Source organism: Atractosteus spatula, chromosome 2 (genome assembly GCF_055471065.1).
Source record: "Atractosteus spatula isolate fAtrSpa1 chromosome 2, fAtrSpa1.hap1, whole genome shotgun sequence".
Classification (NCBI taxonomy): Eukaryota; Metazoa; Chordata; class Actinopteri; order Semionotiformes; family Lepisosteidae; genus Atractosteus; species Atractosteus spatula.
Window position 1 is genome coordinate 59,761,561 of NC_142707.1, and position 22,156 is coordinate 59,783,716.

The 22,156-nt window shown below is 37.6% G+C and overlaps 1 protein-coding gene across 2 annotated transcripts in view; it reads right to left on the reverse strand.

The window, feature by feature from the left end:
- The window catches only part of hivep2a (HIVEP zinc finger 2a), a 101,156-nt gene that overhangs the window by 32,226 nt on the left and 46,774 nt on the right, over window positions 1–22,156 (reverse strand). For both annotated transcript variants that reach the window (XM_088933431.1, XM_088933435.1), the window contains one exon: window positions 4,479–4,623. The gene's annotated coding sequence lies outside the window, so the exon portion shown is untranslated. The remainder of the gene's footprint in view (window positions 1–4,478; window positions 4,624–22,156) is intronic.

A 22,156-nucleotide genomic window follows, 5' to 3' on the forward strand; every position in this document is an offset into this window, starting at 1 on the left:
TCAGTTCTCCACCCAAACAGAAGCATTTCCCTGAATAACTTCTGTCTTTGATTTGACAATTGTTTTTGTATGAGGAGCTATATCAATAGCCTTCTGAAAATCTAAATACACCATATTGTTTGTTCTGAGTGTGTCAATGACTTATTGTTTGTTTGAAATAATTGCAAACGCCTTTTCTAAGTTCATGTTGACTATCCCCCTAGGATATTATTTTCACACAATGTTAGAAAAAGTATTCAAACTCATCCTATGGTGTCCCATTTTGTGGAACTACAAAATGATGGATACAGTACACGTGCTTTTACATGCAATACTTTATTCAAAACCTGAATGCTCAGACTGAAGGCTTCTAAGGGTAAATAAGTTACAGTAAATGCCAGAAAAAAAAGAGAAAGAACCTGTAAAATGCTGATTGCACAATATTTAGACCTGTGAACTCAATACTAGGTAGAAGCACCTTTGGCAGCAATTACAGGTGCAAGTCTTTTTGCGTAAGTCTGTGGCAACTTTGTAAAGTGGATTGGTACAATTTTTGCCTGTTCTTCTTGGTAAATTTTCTCAAGCTCTCTCAACTTGCTTGGGCATAGCTTATGGACCGCAGTTCTGTAGATCCTCAACAGGATTTAAGTCAGGTCTTTGAGCAGCCAGCTTAATGACATTCACTTTCTTATTCCTAACCACTTAAGTGTAGCTTTGGCTTTTTACTTTAGGTCATTGTCATGTTGAAAGTTTAACGTTTGTCACAGTTTTAGATCTGAAGCAGGTTTTCCTCAAAGATTTGCCAGTACTTTGCTCTATGTTACCATCAGTCTTGACAAGCTTCCTAGTCCCTGCTGATGAGAAGCAGAAGTATAACATAATGCTGCCACCACCATACTTGACAGGTAGGAAAGATCTGACTGAGTGATAGTGTGCTGGATCTGTATAAAATATAATTCTTTGACTTCAAAGCAAAAGGCTCCAATTTTGTCTCGTCTGTCCACATAAGATCTTGCCTCATGTTTGCTGTATCATATAAATGGAAAACTTGATGTGGGATTTGAGATCAGTTTTTCACTTTGCCACACAGACCAGGTTTCTGGAGTGATCAGGATATTGTAGAAACTCACGCAATTTTGAACTTTAAGTTTGTAGAGTCAGCCTGATGTAGGCTTTGTTTGGGTGCCTTGCACTTCTTAGACATTTTAAGGATCTTTTCAAATTTGTCATACTCTACTTATGATGTATGTCTTTTTACAGTTTTATCTATGAGTTGTTTTGAAAGCCCCTTGGTCTTCATTTTTGAATCTGGTTAAAATTGACTACCTGACTGAGGGACCTTACAGAGATAGGTGAATTGAAATTAATTTGGGGTTGCAAAGGGTTTAAATACTCATATTACTATTTATTTACTTCTTTTTTATTGTTTTTTGCTTTGCAAGTGTGAGGTAAGTTGTGTATATGACACATTGTTCAAACATTGTCTGACCAGAAGGCCTTACAGGTGATGATCAAGTCAGCGCATTCCAAAACTGGAGTCCAGCTTCCCTCTATTTCACACATTTTTTACAACTCACTGTCTCGGGAAGGCTGGAAGTATCTCTAAGGATGCCAGCCAATGTGGTTTCTCATTTTTCTTCCCCTTTCCCTCTGAAAAGCGTTATAGGAGCATAAAGGCACGAACGTCCAGATTCAGAGAAAGAAGAGTTTCTTCCCATAAGATGTCAGATTACTGAACTCTACACCTACCACTGGCTCACACTGATGTTTTTTTTCAAAGATGTGTGTTATTTAACTCGTTGTTGCTGCTACTGTTCTGTGTTTATGTTTTTGGTGTTTCCTTAATGTCTTTGTATTGGAGCATACATGCAAATGAGCATTTCATTGCACTTGTACATATGACAATAAATTGAACTGAACTGAAATATCGATTGCTACATCAAAGTGCCATGACTGCAGTCTCTAAAACAACAAAATGTGCAACGGTCTCAATTATTTTGCAAGACACTGTACAGGTGGATCTTCAAGTTTAGTACAAGTTATTGCTTCCATAACCTTTCATATAATAGAAGTCAGTCATATTCTTTTGAGATTAGAAAAAAAAACTAATATCTGTTGTCTTCTTAAGTACAGTGGTGTCAATCTGAAGTGCTTTCTTATAGCTGAAGGACGTTTCTATGCCAATCGTATGTAATACATAACTCTGTCCTTTCACTGCCTAAAATAAAGGTTTAAAATCAAATCTTTAATCAGTCTCTTCCACGCACTACAATTGCATATTAAAAGATGTAAACTGTTCTTAATCTAATTCAACATTTTGCACATATAGTAAAGCAGATTTTCCTACACCTACACATAAATAATCCACGATAGATATTTTTATCGGCAATTGTAAAGGACTCTGTAGGAATTCAGATAAACTAGAGGTCCTCTTCCTTCCATATAATGAAACTAAACTTGGGATTTTGTGTCTCTGATAGGAAATCAATGAGTACAGGTATTCAGTATATGCGTGATCAATTTTCTTCCCTGTTCCAACCCAAAAGCAGAAACCAGCACAACTGCCAGATGTGGATCAAGCAGACCATGCATGGTCTATTGCCTAAATACTGTATTTTAAAATGAACAGACTGTATCCACTTCATCCAGCAGGGAAACATTTATGTTCCTGGACACAAGATGGGCAGATGTGATACTAAAGCATATTCCAAAAAAAAACAACTGACAGATTTATAATTAGCCATGCCTTTTAAATAACCACAGACTCATTCCAAAATACATGTCTAAATTGCATTTTGAGAAAACATATTGATTTGATTTAAAGAACAATGTTTCTACAGCCGCGCCCACAGCAAAACACAGCAAATGAATTATACGGGAAAAATAAATACATTGCCACAGAGTTAGCTTCCCCAAAAAGCCCCAGGCACAAAGAATTTAAAGCAGTGCTTCCCAACTCATGGTCCATGACTTAACTCTAATTTATCTGAAAGCAACTCCCAAAATTCAGCCAAACTGTTCCGCCATAAATCCATTTTCTTGCTACCAAGTGTTGGATTATTTATTGTTAAAAAAAAAACATCTTTGGCAAAATTAAATTTACAAGACAGGTTTCCAACAGTGAAACTGTATTTGTCTACTCTATGTTAAAGAACACAACATACAGCTCCTGTGATGCAACTCAAGCACAGCCTTCAAAGCTGATACTGGAACAGCTTTTTTAAACAAATTATATTGTATTATATTTAACAAATACAAATATAATACAAAAATCAAAGAAGGCATGCATTTTTTCCTAAATTCCTTGCTTTGAAGTTGGTGAACTTCCCACAATACAGTATAACATCATCCATTGTATCAGGACATACTGTAGAGAATTGGCTTTTAGAACTTTAATATCACACTGCATTTTAATTAATAGTCACTTTCTGTCAATTCAACTCCTTAATGTGATTAACAAAATGGAAATTGATCAATTATTTTATTCAGACAACCAACCTTAGCAGGAACCAAATTATCAAGTAAAATGAATATCATATGCTCTCTGCTCTGAATATGTGTCTCTGTTTTGTCCTTGCACATGGATAAAAGTAGTCACAAGCAACCTGCCTCCACACCAGCCACATCCTTGCAGCTGCCTCCCTGGTTCATTCCTCTAAAGTGAAGGGGGTTTGTGACAGGGCTGATCTTTGGGCAGTGCTGTCATTTCCTCAGCCAGATGGGTTAACCCAAAAAGTACTTAGCATGCTATCTTTTTACATTCAGCTGCCCGTTATGCCATAATTACAATTACACTTTGAAAAAATAGGTAAAAAATGCATGCATAATCCTGACTCACTTTTTGAAAATAAAACATTAGCCATGACTTTATTTTCTATTATACATACTGTATGGTATATACCCTTTACGTATAACGTTCAAACAGTTGCTGTGAACAATACTTTACAGTACCTGGAAGAGGTCCATGGTATAAACCCAAAACAAAGGTGGTTAGGAGCCACCAGATCTAAAGCATTTTGGTTTTAATTCCATGTTTTGTATGTTTACTGGTCACAAAGACCAGGTTTAGGAATTGAAAACCACCCATCTTTTTTGGAAATTGTTATAAGGCTATGTGTGAGCATTTCAGGTTTAACCTGAAATACAAAAAAAGCAAATTGAATGGAATATCTTAAGCTTTAAAATGTGTGATTATTTAAATCACAGAAAAACAGAAACTTAAAATAAATAGATAAATAAATCTAAATTCCAATTAAAAGGAAAAATGCTTTGTATCAGGGATACTCAGTGCTGTTGTTAAACTCATCTAACTTAATCCTTTCCCCAGGTGTGCAACAGATGGTAATTCAAATATTCTACACACTCAAGGACTGTAGTCCTTGAGGACCTTAGTTGAGAGAACAACAATACATTCTTTGGTAGAATATTATTCTACACCCATCAGCAACTGATCTTCTCATCTCTTTAAAAGAATTTCTTAGGAACTTCTCACAACTCACCAAGCCGATAAGCAACTGTGAAAGCCCTGGGGAGTGGAAGAGATGTGTAATGGGCCCGCGATCACCTTGCCTCTCAAAAGGCTTGGATCAGCAGTCGCAGCCCTCAGGGAAACCCTGTGCCAGAGTTCCAGAATGACACAGGCCACTGTGGGGGAAAACAAAGAGAGAGAGACAAATTACAGCTGATGTATGTTATGAAAAAACAACACAATACAAGATCATAACAGTTGCTTTCAAATTGGACATTTTTAGCTAGGCCTTTATGTTATTATAGGGAAAACAGCCGCCCTGCACTCACTTAGAACACCAAAGAACCAAAAGCAAGGCTGTTTCAAGCACCTATTCCCTTTGGAAAAGCAATCAGATTCAATGGCGACATTTTAAAAACAGTACTGTACAAAGCATGTCCATGCTTGCAATCCCCTTACCATTCTAGAACAATTACTATGTCATCCAATACAATCCGAGAGACTAATGAGAACTTTTGGTTGGGCTGATGATGCTACTAAAAGCAATGCCTTTAATTTGCAGTCTCTGCATCACTAAATCTAGGGTTAAAAATTATTTTTCCCCCCGAACAATTTCATGTAATGAGATTCAATATACGTGACCTTTCCAGAACTGGAAAACTTGCCTTATTCAATCTGAAAACATTAAAACTATTCTTCTGAATTTCCTGTTCTTTTTTGAAAGGATGTTGATTATCCAGAGAGTCACACACGCCACAACTCTCTCTGTAGCTACACTGACACAGTGAGTGGATTTAAGCGCAGTCTGGGTAGATCAGCATAGATCAGCAGTGGTTCATCGGCTCACCCTCATACAGCACCGTCACAATAAAATGAATAAAATCAATATATGAGGCAAACAATCTAAATCAGAGGTCCTCAATCCTAATCCTTGAGAGCCACAATCCAACATATTTTACAAGAGAGTAAATCATCCATCTCTAAATGTACAATGGAGCCTGTACAAAGAAAAGATCAGGTGGTTCTAGGTGCATCCCTGCCTTTCAGACTCATCAGAACATCCCAAGATATTAGAATAAAAGTTGTTTCCACCCTAAACCGGAATAGAAATGCTAGTAAAACTTAAATTTGTCTCCATGAGCCAGTTCTCCAGAGCTCTGAATGAGTACGATGCAATGTTTAAGCATGCTCTGATTTGATATGTAAGCTAGCACTAATAAATTAAAAATGTGGTTAAGATTTGTATTAACAGTTGTGGAAAGGGAAGAAAATCAAAGTCATTCCAATGAAATACTTCAGTATCAACAAAGAAACAAGAACCAGAAACAGCTGAAACTACATGGAAGTACATTTTAATCTGAGAACAGGAGTCACTTCTTTACAAAAAGGCTTTTTGGAGAGGGGGAAAAGCTACAAAGCCATGGTTTTGAAGTCAAACAATTCTTTCAAGAAAAGGCTGGATTAGATTCTCAGATCAATTAGCAACTAACTACCACATGAGCAAAAACGGCCTCCTCTCATTTGTTGACTTTCCTAGTGGCCTTATGTTCTATTGGTCAATCAATGGCAAATAAGATTCTTCACATGGAGCATTACATTTAAACTTCATTCCATTTAACTCTTTCACTCTTAATTTGCTTTACGTGCTTTGTTTTCTTCAGATTTTCTCCACTTGTGCCACAAAGAACACAGAGCTTCCAGCACAGAACTTGGAAGTCCACTCGAGAGTCCTCTGCGCTACAGTGCCACCTCCCGAGATCCACCTCCCAGAACAGTTGCTTCAGAGCTGTACACATCAGTGGAAAACATGGGAGGGAAAGGGCAGGGAGCTGGGAATGCTAACAATCTAACTGAAAGATTTATTTACTGATTCCTGGGCTTTTTTTTTAAATAAAATGTAATCCATTCAGGTTCTCCCTGCACTGATAAATCATTCATCTCACAGAAATAAAATGACCAGAAACCCATGGCTTCAGGCTAGTGAAATAAAGCAGTGCTCATTCTTTCTAACCACTAAAGCTCTCTCTTATGTCCTTCATTCAGAAATGCAATACAGTTTGGCAGGGAGATAAGACTTTGGTATATGGATTCAGTCTAATATGAGCCAGTTATTGGGGTCTGGAACAAGGATGCCCTTTTTCTGCTTAAATCTTTATTATTTCCTATCCTAATAACAATAATAATCTTGGTGGTGCTGGCAGTAGTAGTTATGGAAACGATGTGTAACCTTATTAATATGAATTAGTAATTATCGGCTGAATTACAAACGGACACACTGTCCTTCACAATTTTAGGAAATTATATTCATCATTATCTGATCCTACTTTCATTCTGTGTGAATCTGAAGGAATACACTGTATCATTAGCAAATTATTTGGGGGGCGTTTGCTGTAAAGTCACTGATACAACTGCTATCAATATCTACACGTTTTAATTCCTTTCCTTTTTATGGGAAATCACCCCAAAACACAATTTTCCAGTACTGTAATTAAAAAATTATTCATGTATTTTCTTTCTCAACTTATTCATATTGTTATCAAGCTTATTTATAACTTCACATGCACATGCACATGGCCAAGGTTACTAGATGTCTACAGGTGTAGTGATACCTGCAAAGCCATCAGGCATTCTGATTCATCACACAGCATGAAGCAAGCCTCTTATATAAACCCAGCTGCCCAAGCAGCATACCAATTTACGTGTCTTTATTCCTCACAAAATCAAATGTGTGTTGATAGGGAGCATTGCACTGCTGCGTGTTACATGTTCACAGGAGCAACAGCACTGTCTCTCCGACATTACTTGGGGTCAGGAATGCCATTAATACTGATGCAGAACAGATGGAGCAAATAATTTCATTTCTGAAATAAACATTGAAAATCTAGTTCCAGAATGTCTTTTATTTTGGAAAACCTCCATCTAAAATCTAAACAGAATTTTCATCAACATGTAAAGGCAGGGATTATAGCAGAAGAAGGTTATCAACTGTATTTGGGGGGGGGGGGGGGAATGTTCTGAACGGCAAAGGAACTTTTAATTCGGATGCATCACAAAATACAGCACAGATCATGCCATACAGTGAAAAACAGCAGTAGTATTATTTTAGCAGACTCGTATTTTTCAGCATATAGTATGAACTTTACATCAGTCGCGCCAAAAAGGGGGAACAAAATCAACCATGTCCGTGTCACCACATTATTTTCAGAAGAGGAATATTTATTTTTTTTTAAATTGGATTCAAACTGAGTGGAAAAATGTTTAACGAGAAGATATGGTGTGTGGATATGAATCTGCTATTGATCCATGTGAGCCGTTAAAAGAGCACTGGAGAAGTTGCAGCTGTGAGACTGTCCTGGAAAAAATCCTTTCACAGCAGACCATTTCCTTCCTTTTTGAAATTCCAGGGACTCAAAAGGCAGTACAGTACTCTCAGTGATCAAGTCAGCGTGGCTAGAACCCTCAGCTGCTGTAATGCAATGATTTCACAAGTTCACGGTGGGCCAACATTTCATACCACAAGACTGGCCAGTGAGGAGAGTTTTTTGTGGACAGTGAGGACTATTTTGCTGATGAATGATGTTTGCTTCTAACTTGCAGTATCACTGGGACTTGCACATGAGCAACCTAATGAGATAATTCACTTTTTTTCACTTGTAATTTGTGAAGGAGGGAACTGTCGCAGTCAATACTGAGAAGCACAGATCTGCTGGGCAGACATGACTATACAGTCAACGTACAGTCAGACCGCATCGCCTGGTGAACCGAGGGCATATCTTGCAGTACAAGTGCAAAGTATTAAAACATAATCATCCCAGGAGCCCTGTCTGGAATTGAACAGAACACCTCTATCAGAGGTAGACGTTCACTATACACACTCTTCAATTATTCATTAAGCCTGACAGACAATATAATCTTGCTGGAAACTAATGACCAATCATAATAAATGAAACATTACGGTGAGGCCACATTTCTTAGCACATATTTTTAAGAATGTGTTTAGTGGAAATTTTTGTGGTAACTGATTCATGAAATTGTGCTGCTATCATCTCCAAAAAAGACACATCTTTGTTACACTTTGCGATTAAAACATTTGCAGGATTTTAGCAGCCTGAAGAATACATTTAAATTAAAAATATTACAGCATACAATGTGTTCTTTGTCAGTAAAGAATAAACAAACATAGGTCAACATGTTATTTTTGAATCTGTGCTCATGTTCCACAAAGAAATGCAAAACCAAATTGTATTATCTAGGGACATATCCTACAAAAAAATCCCCTAGCAAGTCACTAGACTTTACCACGAAAGCACTTGCATTTTCTATTTTACCGTATTCAAATTTTCCAGAGTATCACTTAACTTTGAAGCATGTTCAAGTGTTGTACTTGTAGGTGGAACAGGGCTCAGGGCACTGGGCAATTACAGAAGTGATATCACTGCCTTAAAACCTAGGTGCTAGAGGATTCTGTTGTAGCAGAGGACAAGGCATTTTGGCTGAAGTTAGCGGATGTCTAGGAAGTGGCACTGTGCACGCTCATCTGATTGAATCCAGGCAGGGGCACAGAGCTATTTAAAGCAGGAGTGAAAGAGGATGTATGTTAAACTTTCAGGTAGACATTTGAACGGAATGAATTCTACCGTTATCCTAGCTGGAGCAGCACTAATATTAATGTGTGTTTATGATGACAAGTTATTGTTTCCATCCTCAGCTGCTTCAATAATATGAAATTCTCCAGAATGTAAGAACACCTTATTTCATTATTACATTATTTCAGACACAGGTAGTATGTGGCTTCATGAGAAGCAATGAAACAAAAAAAAATTCCAGTGGCATTAAATACCTAAGAAATACCCTTAAGGTAGCAGGTGTGTCGCCACCCACTTATATAGGCACTGAAACTACTGGAAGAGACAACTACCTTTTGTCAGGTGCACCTGTTATGAGTTGACACCTTCAGGGCTTTAGCAGAGGGAGAGAGGTACAAGCATCTTCATTCCCACACCACTTATCACTCTGCTGCATGCACTTGCACAAGACACACGTTACATACTATACAACTGTTTAAAATTGTTCACAGTGTAGAGTACAGATATAAAGCATCTGTCAGTAGATAATGTGAACCACATTAAATACATTTTTAAAACATCTGACATTTAAAAAACAATTAGAAATAAATCAAGAACGTTTCACACGTTTCATGCATCACATCTTTTACCATAGGCATTTAGCCACGCCCTGACCCAACGACTCCGGGGAGATTACAGCAAGAGAGTCACAAGGTTTGTTCTTATAGTATCGCCATCCCTCTTCTATATTACTCATTATAAAAGTCATGCATAATTAATGGTAGCCTACTTAATAAATACTTCTAGACTCCATGCCTTTGTGCGTCTCTGGTTTAATTAGGCAATTGGCTTCAGGCATTATATAAAGACAATGAAATTACCTTCTATTTAATGGGAAGGCTTAAAAATTTATAGGAGGAAATAGAAATAGTAGAAGAATAGTATATTTCTAAAAAACAAAGAAGAGGGGAAAAGTTACAGGGCAATCTTTAGTTACTTTCAATGACCTAATGTAAGTTTGATATATTATCATTTTGAAATAGTTATTACTTGTATTTCTTCACTAGGTTAAACAGACAAAAGGGTTCAAAATACCTTAAAACTTTCATATCTTGGAGGATCGCTATTTATAGATGCTCAGAACAGCAATCTCATAATTAGCTTCAGCTACAATAAGCAGAATGTTTTCAAGTGGCATGGCTTGCCAGAAGAGACCAGAGCTGCAGCAGAGATGGTTATATTATATTAGGGGGTAATGAGGACGGAGTGGATGGGCCAATCTTAAATCGATACTTTTCATTTTCTGAAAGTAACAGTAAGCTGCTCCATAACTGGTAAGGCCCTATCTTACCTTCCCCGAAAAATAAAGTTTAATAGCAGCGCCAGCACTGAGTGATAAGTAAATCAGCATGGAATGTACTGAATAGCTGTGCTCATGACATCAGAATTACACTTTTTTTTTTTGCTCTGTGGCAACCATTCCGCTGACAGATACTGTAGGTTGGGCATCATGTTACTATTCACAAGCTTGAGTAAAATTCCTTACGAGCAAGAACCGTCTTTTATTTTTATTATGTTAATACTTCATTAAAACATTAAAAATCTGAAGCAAATCTTGTTTTTTTTTCTCAAGTTACCAGAACAATTGACTTTCAGTGGACAAACTTAGAAGGGCCTCTTGAAGATAGAGAGCAAAAACAATGAGCACAGAAACATTTCATGAGAGGTGGAGCACTGTAGTTTGGAAGACCTTGTTAATTTGGTTCTTTGAGATGGATTTTTAAGGGGGGATAATTTAATAACTCAGCCTGTCCCTTCTTTTCTTTTGTGTATTTCACATGCTTAGTACTGTATACCTTAGTACTCACAAAAGTACTAAAGGTAACGTGAATGAGAACTTTGTTCTAGGCTTTGATTGCATACGTCTGCACTGAGTTTATTTGTGCAAAATGTGGAACAGCCGGCATGCTTATTGTCAGCTAAGTGTGCATAACCAAGTATAAATACAGTCAACAAACATCCCTATCCAGTACATTTCAATCCCCATCCCTTCCCAACATCACTCTTGAAACTGGTCAATGGTACTTTCCAACTATTTTGTCCTTATGGTCTGGTTATCACGATGCCATTGTCCTTATGACCTGATTATTACTGAGCCCTAGTCCTTATGTGTTGAATATCAAAATACCCTCACCTTTTTGGCCAAATTATCACTGTCTCAGCCAAGTAGGTTAAAGCCAGATCTCTATCTCACATTGTTCACACACCACACCAGTCAATTCTAGGGCTACCCCAGAGTTCATGAAGTAAGTGAAGTCCAAAACATTAGGAAATGCCAAGATGCTTGTGAACAAATGTGATTAGATTTTATATTCAGAACTTCATAAATAACTAATCAAAGTCCACAGAAATGGAAAATAACATCAGTACTTTATAGCAGGTGCGTTTGAAGAAAACTGCTCCCATTTGGTAATCGCTGCTTTTGAAATCAGGATTCTGGGTGGAACGAATGGGAAGCACATGGTTTTAATGGACATTAATCACACATTACTTTCACAGTGTGAGCAGGGAATTAGCTGCTGCCAGCATGGGATAATCAGTGTAATTTCCTGACCCCCACATGCCTGTCTTTTCTTTTTTCACTCAGGACTGCCAGTGGTCCTCTTAGAATAAAATAAAAATCATCCAGTTGTCCTTCTTTTACTGTATAGGTGTTTCTGCACGAAAATATATTTTAATAGAGCAACAATTAAAGCGGACATGTTCTGAATATTTGACAGAATTAAGTAGTGATTTGAACAGATGCCGCAAACACAACAGAAGCTTGGTCCAACTGCTATGAATCCCATGATCTGTTGTAACAGCCTGACTCAAGACAGACACTGAAGGTCACTGAGTTCAGAGCATCTGGTTGGCTCCTTTCGGTGATTTCACCAGCATCTTTCTGCTCTCTTGTCTTTTTCCGGAAACAAGAGAAAAACAACTCCAGTCTCACAGTTATGACTCAACATGAAGCAGACACAAAACGCCATACTTTAAACAACCCAGAGTCTGACATATGGATAAAAATATTTTCTTCGTATGTATTTTTTTTTATTTTAAAAGCAGTGCGATACTTCTTTAGGAATTTTGGCACTCTCTGTGCTTCTGATAATGTTCTCAGGAACACAAAATGGGAGCTTTATGGTTGTGTTATTGAAGGGACTGAGCAGTAAGACAGAACACTGTGTAAGTGCCCCGTTCTGTAGTACCCTTCTATGAATATGATGACTGGTCAACATTTCCCTTAAAATTCACAAATTTGTGTTTGTCTGAAAAAACATTTAGAAACAAAAACAACACAAACAGTATTGTTTTTGTTGGGCCAAGAATAATATGTTCCAACTTTAATAAATACTAAAATGTGTGCAGTTTTTATTTAAACCAAGTAGAATTGTTTCAGTAATGAGCACTGATGTTATCCTCCTCTTCAAGGTGGCGTCTATTTGTATTTTCAAATTAAAAACCTTCAAGCCAGTCCATTGCAGGACACATACACAAACAGGGCCAATTTTCCCAGACGCCAATTAGCCTACCAGTATAACTTTGGACTGTGGGGAGATACCGGAGCACATGGAGTAAACCCATTTGAACATGTACACACCATGCAGACAGCACCCCAGGCCTGGAACTCCAGCACTGTGAGGCATTGCGCCACTGGTCCACCCATATTAATTAAATTGTATATTATATTAAATCAATTTACCAACCTATAAAAGAGGAAGACAGCCACCAGTCAGAATCCAACCTGCTAGCCTGCACCAGAATGCCATCAATATAATTTTGACAGCAATAATCATTAGACCACTTTTTACATTCTGATTGTTTTCACACTTGTTTATGCCTGTTGAATGACATAATAAAACAGGAAAGGAAGTGAAAAGGAGAAGGTTTCTCCCCTTTGTCCAGTATACCTATTGTCATATTAATGAAGGTGTCTAGAATTTAGATTCACTCAGCTTAATTAATTTAAATGAGACAACCAAATACTTCACAGAGCCATTATCTGTGTCTTGACACAATGATTATGGAACATTTCCTGCTCACGTCTGGGGCAGTTTATCTAGTGGTTAAAGTCCACTCAGTTCCTGAAAAATCTTCCTGAAATAACACTTCCTTGTTAACTAAAAACACCGGTACATTCTGACAAACAGTCAGGGCAGATACTAAAACGTGTTAATGCTGTAGCACAGATGTGTATATGGAAAACATAAGCCTGAATATAATTACTGAGCTAAAAAAAACGTAAGTGCAATACTTCTGCTAAGAGCCACCAAAAGACTTTGGTCAAAGACATGTGGGAAAAAATCTGATTCATAACCACTAACATACACAGACAAATCAGAAAGGCTTATGTTATACAATAGTCACATTATACAGTGTGTGTGTTTTGGAACTAGAAAAAAAATGTGCAAAGGTCCAAAGAACAACATAAACATTTGTCCAGTACTTTAAAAGCCACGACTGTTTACATATTTTCAATTATTTCTTAAAATATACTGTATTTATTTACTTTTTCTTTTTAAAGTCCAATGTCTCATGATATCCAGATTATTTAAATATATTAAAAGCCTGGTCTCTAGTTTTGAAAAATAATTGTAGTAAGATAAAATGATGATTAAATCTGACTGGCCTGTTTTAAAACACTGATGTTGCCTGGGTTCTAAATCTAAAAACAGTGATGCTATTCCAAAACTGCATGGTTTCCCCTGTATTCATTCTCCTAAGAAGGGAGGAGGGTACCTCTTTTACAGTCCCAGAGACAGTGACATCTTTCTCAAGAGTCAATATTGGTTCTTTACAGCTGCACTGCTTAAAGAATATGTAAACCTACACCTATCCGCAATATCACACGTTCCTCATCTTTTTCTCAATCCCAAATCCTACCCTACTGTGCCAAGCGCCAGCTTTCAAACTGTGGCGCATCTCAATGCACATACTATAACTGTCTCTAAAACACAACGGTGGATTTTAGTTGCTATAAATATCTGAGTACTGTTAAGCACAATTTACTGAGAACACAGAAAATGGGTCTGCTTTGCATGGCACCTGGAAACAGAAGCCACTAATCTGTCAGGTGCACCTCCCAAGCCATAAAATGGCAAGGAGGGAGGAGGAGGAAAAGCCAATGCTGAAAAGGGATAAACAGTCGCACTGACTTTTCATACATTAACGTCAATTTTAACGGAGCTTGTCAAGCTTAATGAACCCGTTAATGTCACCAAATGATTACGATCTGGAATTTGCCAAGTGCCACTTATCAGGCTTTGACTGTAATAAGGTAACTGAGGCAAGTTTCTGGCTGAATATGCAAGTCCCTTTCTCTTAGCCCTTATGCTGCCTAAAAGGAATGGAGCGTGTCACAGGCAGCTGCAGTCTCTCATTTCAGAATGGGTGTAGCACGGTTCAAGTCCTCAAGCTCTCAACGTTCTTCACGGTGAAAGCTGCTTAGTAAAAGTGGGGCTTTTTCATGGGAAAAGACGTACAAAAGATGTCTTATAAATGAATTTGTATAGTTTTCTAAATACTATATAGTAGGGCGGAGCGGTGGCTCTGTGGCTAAGGATCTGCGCCTGTTGCTGGAAGATTGCCGGTTCAAATCCCGCAGCCGGCAGAGGAATCCTACTCTGTTGGGCCCCTGAGCAAGGCCCTTAACCCCAACTGCTCCAGGGGCGCTGTACAATGGCTGACCCTGCGCTCTGACCCCAAGCTTCTCTCTCCCTATCTGTGTCTGTGTGTCTCATGGAGAGCAAGCTGGGGTATGCGAAAATACAAATTCCTGCAAGAAATTGTAAAGGGTTAATAAAGTGATGTTATTATTATTAATTATTATTATTATTATTATTATTATTATTATTATATACTGTATGTATGAGAACAAGGAGAGGATAATCCCACGTCTCAAAGTAAGATAAAAATCTGCACGCTGAAGTGGTTCCTCACTCTAACTGACATGCATCCTCATTGCACTGACTCTCTCCAGGAATATTTTAAAGAGGAAAGGAGCCTTCATATTCATTAATCCGGGTTTATATTGTAGGTGGAGCTCCCTAGTGTACATGTGGAGGGAGGTAATGAACGACGTGAAAGCATATAATCTCCATCACTTCTTGAAGCATTCTTGCAGGTTTTTCCACAGTATAACACATGGAAAACACACTGCATATGTTTCAGTAGTTACTGCTGATTCTCCAGAACAACTGTTAGTATTGTTTTACAAGTACAGTTTTACAAGTAGAGATGTCAGTAAAGATTAAGAATAGAATTCCACCACCCAAGACTGAGGTACAACTTTAATAATCTTTAATAGGTTTATTCCATACTGAAAAGAGAAGAGAGAAAACGCAACGTTTTGGCTGTGGAGCCTTATTTGGGTGTGGGTGCTGTTTTTGGCTCGGATGAGGGCCCTGTCAATAACATTGTTGTTAGGCCAGAACCCCCGGCCTAACAACCACATTCCTTTGGTGCTTCCCTTCCACCCTAACACACTTTCTATCCCAAGGACCATTAACGACAACTTTTCCATCTTACAGGATGATCCCTCCATCGGTAACCTCTTTTCTGAAAGCCCCATCATCTCATATCGCCGACCACTTAATCTGCATAACCTTCTTATTTACAGCTCCCTTGACCGCCCTCAGCAACCATCAACACCGGCTGCTTTCCCCTGCAACAGAATTCACTGCATTACCTGCAAGTACACATCTAACACCACACTCATTCAAGGCCCCTCAGGACAATTCCGAATCACTCAGATGACATCTTGTACCTCCAGCAACCTCATTTACTGTATGTCTTGCAGGAATTGTCCAGCTATCCGAGTTGGGGAAGCCAGAAGGAGACTAGGAGACCGCTTCAGAGAACATGTAAGGGCTGTGAAGATTACAGATTTCTCCAAGCCCATAGTTTCTCATTTCACCTCAGAAGGCCATGATCACACTGATCTGCATTCTCAAAGAAGGGTTTCTCAACTCTCATAGCAGAAAGACAACAGAAACAAAAATTATCCTGAAACGTGGTTCACACCTTCCCCCTTCTCTCAATGACAGACTTGTTTTCGTGTGATCTTCTCTATTCACGTGCAGGTTTCGACTTCACCCCTCTCTTCACCTCTCTCCACTTTGCACCACCTGAGTGGCGTCTCTGCCTCTCCCCTGCTCCCGCCTCCTCCACTCTCCCAGCTTTTGTTCGCCAATGCTATTTAATCTTTGCTGTCTGCCTTGTCTTTCTCACACCCGAGGAAGGCACCACAGCCAAAATGTTGTTTTCTTTCTTCTCTTTTCAGCATGGAATAAACCTATTACTTTTTCCTTTGCAGCCTACGCATGCTGACGCAGCTACCCACCTCAACTACTTTAATAACCTTTACTGAGACTCATGTACATACCCATGTTCATAGGATATTTCAATATTTCTGCACAGGGTTCAGTCTGGAATGTCATCTGGATCCATTTTCACTGCACATAAGCAATTGATGATTAATGATACTTTTTTTGCCGACCCTTATAGCTTATGGGGCTTATTACACACAGATGATATTTATGCAGATGACACACACAGCAATTAGGTAAGCAGCAGAAACGGAGAGGGTTATACAGTATCTTGAGAAGTGAACAGCTGCATCAAAACTTTAAATGTGACCTTAATAGAGAGTTAAGAAAATGCCAGGCATACTGTACATCAAGAACATGTGCAACATGCTACATGTGCAAAAGAAAATGGTACAATCCCTTTTTATCCAAAGAAAATTGAAATGTACATTTTCAGAACAATTTGTAAATTTAAAACGTAAATTGTTAATTCAAAGGCTCTCACCCTCATTTAAAATTGAAAAGAAAACAATAAAGCAATTTGACACCTGGATACAACAAAGCTTAGTGAAAATTCCTTGTTGTGGTGCTTGGCTTCCAAATAAAAAGACTACAAAATACTACTTCAACCTGTTAAACTAATTTTTGATTCGTATTAACAACTACTACTAGCATGCAATGCTAATAATGCTACTACTAGCAGTATTACTGTTCCCTTGTTCCTAATGGATATAGTATGGGGCTGATAGTGACCAAAAACATTCTCTTGTTGGGTAGCCAGCACAAATCCAAGTTACTGTTCTTAATTGCTAATTACCGCACACTATTTTCATACTCTGGTTTGTATATAAATTACATATATTGCCAGCGATCCTGGTTTGTATACAACAGAGAATCAATACAAAGACAACCACATGGTTTCAACACATGTTAATCAAGCATTATTTAGGTACTGTAGTAAGGACAGGCTACCTGATAGCTCTGTATGAATAATTGAATAATTGGTTGATGCCGCACCACTTTGAAGGATATATTAAACCAATTCCTACATTCACAGGTACAAATAAGGTTTAGCTTCTAGGAGGAACAAACACAAAGGCTTACGGGAATGAGGGATTTTTAACATAAAAGCATTTGTGTTAAGTATTCACTTTATAATTGCTGCTAAATTAATGTCCATAAAAATTATACAATGACAATAGCACTGGCATTGTCTTTTCCCTAAAATGGATTTTGTTCTTCTGTAAATTACAAAAACAGTACTGTCCCTATAAATGAAATGTTACCAGATATTCTACTAAAATTCTAAGAATTTATTTTCAAGAAAAAAATGGATACTTTAATAAATACATAAATGTGGTTTTACAACATACTCCTTAACCCCAGTTCACATTCAACTTGAACAGGGAAAAAAGTATTGAAATACGAGATGTCATGATGATGAATAGCTTTAAAACTCCTTTATTTTCACTTTTAAATACAAAGAGCAATTTTCCATTTTAGAGAAAGGAGTTGATTTTAGAAATTGTTCTTTTTCAAAAATTAAATGCGTCTCCGTACACTAAGCACTTGCCGACTTAAGTATTTTTCACTCAACAGGAGTTTTCTCAGTGTACTGCTTACGAGAGATAACACTTGAATCCTCTCAGATTAGATAAAATAAGATCACTTTATTGGCCACATACAATTTCTTGTATTAGGAATTTGTATTTTCACATACCCCAGCTTGCTCTCCATGAGACACACAGACTGGGAGAGAAGCTTGGGGTCAGAGCGCAGGGTCAGCCAGCCACTTATACCCCATGGAGCAGTTGAGGTTAAGGGCCTTGCTCAGGGGCCCAACGGAGTAGGATTCCTCTGCCACTGCTCCGACAGAAGTGTAATGTTTCCAGCTCAGGAAAGTTACTAATTTCCACCTGCAATTACCTGAAACATGCATCTTCACAACAACTAGACTATCACCAATTATTATCAGTGGAACAAACTGAAACTGACTGCAATCGTTGTTGTTTTTTTTTTTACTTTCCTCAAAGACTGAATTTTCCTAAGCATAGGCAGCCACCTCATTGTAAAAATGTAAGAGTTTGTGGGTTATTGTTTTTCAACCCACTGAACACAACACACAAAGCTTTTGTGCTTTAAGAAAAGACAGTGATGAAATTGGAGTGTGAAATGTGATTTGGAGATGCTGTTGCCTGATAGATATTTATACAGTGCTCTCATATGAACTTATGGTTAAAGGAAAAAAAGGTCGACTGGAAACAGAACTTTAAAAATATTTCTGTGATACAGGCCTCACTGCTAGCTCTTTAAATTTAGCCCTTCAGAAATCAGATTGCATATGGTACTACAACACTTGAGTTGTTCTTGTTTTATGTTTGACGTTTGCTCCTGTACGTAAAACTCATTTGTAGCAAAAAGTGTTAGCAAGAAAACTATATTATTAGCCAATTATGAAAACCATGTTCTGATTAATATGCCCACTTTGAGCAGCCAAGATGACAGAATGACATCAAAAACAGAGACTTTAGAGACATCGTCAGCTTCCAGGGGCTCAGTGTGGCTGACAGCTCATGTGCAGGTGTTAAAATGACTTCCTGTTACTATCTGGTGATATTTTCCAACAGGACTCTGGAAGGAAGTAAAAATGTAGGCGCAGCTTGGTGGAAAAAGCTAGGAATTTGTTACTCATGTTGTTTCTTCAGCAAAATTGAGGAAAAAGACAAGCCTTCTTCATGAAAGAATTTGCAACAACTCAAATGCTGTTACAGGATTCTTTGACTGTTAAATCTGATTAAAGAGAGACGTTGATGATAAAATTCAGGGGCTGGGAACAAACCTAGTCCATTTTAGTTTCAACAGATCAATCTGGGATACATTAATAATCAAGGCATAAAATGAAACAATAAATCAACCTGTGCAATGATTTTGCAGACAGCATTGTACTGTATATACCACTCCCGCTTTTAATGTTACAAAGTCACCCACATACAGTAGGTTACATGAGTTTTATTAAATGTGAAAAACAGGTAAATCAACAAGAACGTGTCAAAACAGATCTATAAAAATGAGCTACATAAACATCCAACTTGTTTAAATAAGTACAGTACATGACAGTGCCAGAGCAAATAATCCTGTCAGTACTGAACAGCGCTTTTGAAACCACTTTTTTCAAACTGGCACATATCAAATCATAGTCTTACTGTATTCAGGTTGGATCATGCAAGGACATGACAACAACAAAGAGCACTGGAGACAGAAAACTATATTCAGCATGATGCATTGCTTTGTACTTCATTTCATATTGGATGGGTTCAGTTTTTATTTATTTTTTTTATTTTGGTTCTTTTTATTTAGTCATTTAGAATCAGCTATTCTTTAATACCAAACTGTCAAAGCTTCAATTCTATTTTTTTCTTCCATGTTAAGTTTTACACTCTGATCACAGGAAAATGTAACTTAACACTCAACAACTGGTAGAATCTTTTGGGGATCCCATTTAAAGTTTAGCAATGTACCTGTATTAATTGAAAATTAATACTAGTTAAGTATTAATTAATAAGAGCTAGTGTGGTTAGGCCATTACTACCAAATAATAGCAAGCCACAATTTCAAGAAAGTACCATTTTTATTTATGAATAATTCTGTTTTAAATGCTAATAGGAAGTGACTATTATATTCAGTTAACTAGACATACACAGAAAGATATGTGGATATCTGTCTTAACACAATGTATCTGTCTTTTGTGTGCATGTTGTATCGCTTGTTAAGGTTGAAATTATATTCAAAAATATATACAGTACTGGACATCTTTTCAAAAAGATTATATAATGATACCAGTATATTCCTTATATAGCATTTATTATGTACAAATATGTACAATATATTTTATATACCAAATTTAACATGCATGCATAAATTAATTTTATTTTATTTTCAGATAAATGTCTCCTTGATGTAACACGTTGATTTTTCTTTCTATTACTTGTACTCTATAATGCAAGGTTGCATAGAGGATTAAGAATATTAATTATTTCACTACCAAGGATGCTGATTCTTCTATGTGCTGATTTAGTTGCATAGTAGCTCATTCTCTTAACTGTTTTGTGATACTAAATTACAAAGGTGTAATGAAAGGCAATGTGAGAATATGTGAGACTCCAGATTTCAGACCCAGGTACTAGCTCTGTTTTGTAGAAAAGCCACACAATAAACAATAAATAAACTAGGAATGTCAACATAACCTGAAAATAACGCCCATCAGTCAATCAAAAATGATCTACCAATCATGGCACTGAGGGGTCCAAATTAAGAGGAGGACAAAAACAGACAACAATCTTACTGAGCAGACCAATCATCAAATACACAAACTGCAACCTCACTGCTGCACAGCCTACACTTGCCAATACACAGTTTCTTGCTGTTCAGTACATTCATTTCTCAAAATCATTTTTCTACATTTGTATTTCCTTTATCATTTTCATTACCCTGTGTTTTCCATCTGATTGACATTTTCTACATGCACTGAATAACCTGATAACTAAATATTACTGTTTTTTTTCTTTGTTCTTTTCCAACAGTTCCTTAAAAGTTGTTTTTTTTTTTTGCAGTCATTTCTTGGATATGTTGTGAGGAATAAACAAACAGTTCAGCCAAGCTGTTGAAACTGACACTCTGGGATCCTTCAAGAAGTGGATAGATGGGATTCTGGGATCAATTAGCTACAAGAAATCAAATGAGCAGTTTGGGCCAAATGGCTAACCCCATACGTTCTTTTGCTCCCTGGACCTAAAGCAATTGTATAATGGATATGGAAAGGTTTCGCAGTTTCAAGGCTTACTGTTACATTTACTATGTTGAAAATAACGTATATGTTTGCCATAGACTTTGAGCTGCAATACTATCGTATCGAACAACATCGTTTTTAACTTTAGATGACAATATATCGTTTGTGGCATTTGAGGATAAAGTTCCTGAACACACGCGCTGAGGTTAAAATATTTCTCAGCAAGTTTGCGGCTGTTCTCAGTCTTGTCATCAAACACCAAATCACACGTAACTGCAGCAGCTCCTGTCTCAACGGGGTAGAACTGCTGTCTAAAAATGGGGGAGACAGTCTGCTGATGACAATATACCCTGCCACCTAGTCAAGCAATTGCCACTACTAATGCAGTGTTAAATAAGAAAAGTAAACTACTGACAGAATGAAAAACAACAAATAGGTCACTATATAGCATGCAAGCATGCTGGATTTGTTTTTCTAGTTTTAAAAGTCACAATTATTGCTCATTTTTCAATTTGGAATTGTCAGTTTTTCAAGTTCATTTGTCAAGCTTCAGTACTTCCATGAGAATGAGGTATGAGAACCCAAGAAGTTTTATACAGTACATGAGAGGAAGCCATTTGGCCCATATAGCCCGTTTGGTAGTCAGAAGCTAGCTGATCCAAATACCTCATCCAGCCGTTTCATGAAAACGACCAGGGTAACAGCTTCAACAAGCTTGTTCGGTACTCCCATAGCCCTCTGCATAAAGAAGTGCCTCCTGCTCTCAGCTTTAAGTGCATTTCCACAGAGTTTCCATGCGTGTCCTCTGGCTTGTTTCACTGTTCATTCTGAATAAGTCCATAGGGTTCCATCACAAGTGAAAGCGTCCTCTGAGACACACGTACTCTTCAAGTCACTGACTTTTATTCTACTTTAGGTGAAATGTCAAAATTTGGTAATGAGGAGAGGACAGACACAGCTCTTACTGATAATCCCCAGACCCCCATGTGCTCGGTCTTAAACAGGGGAG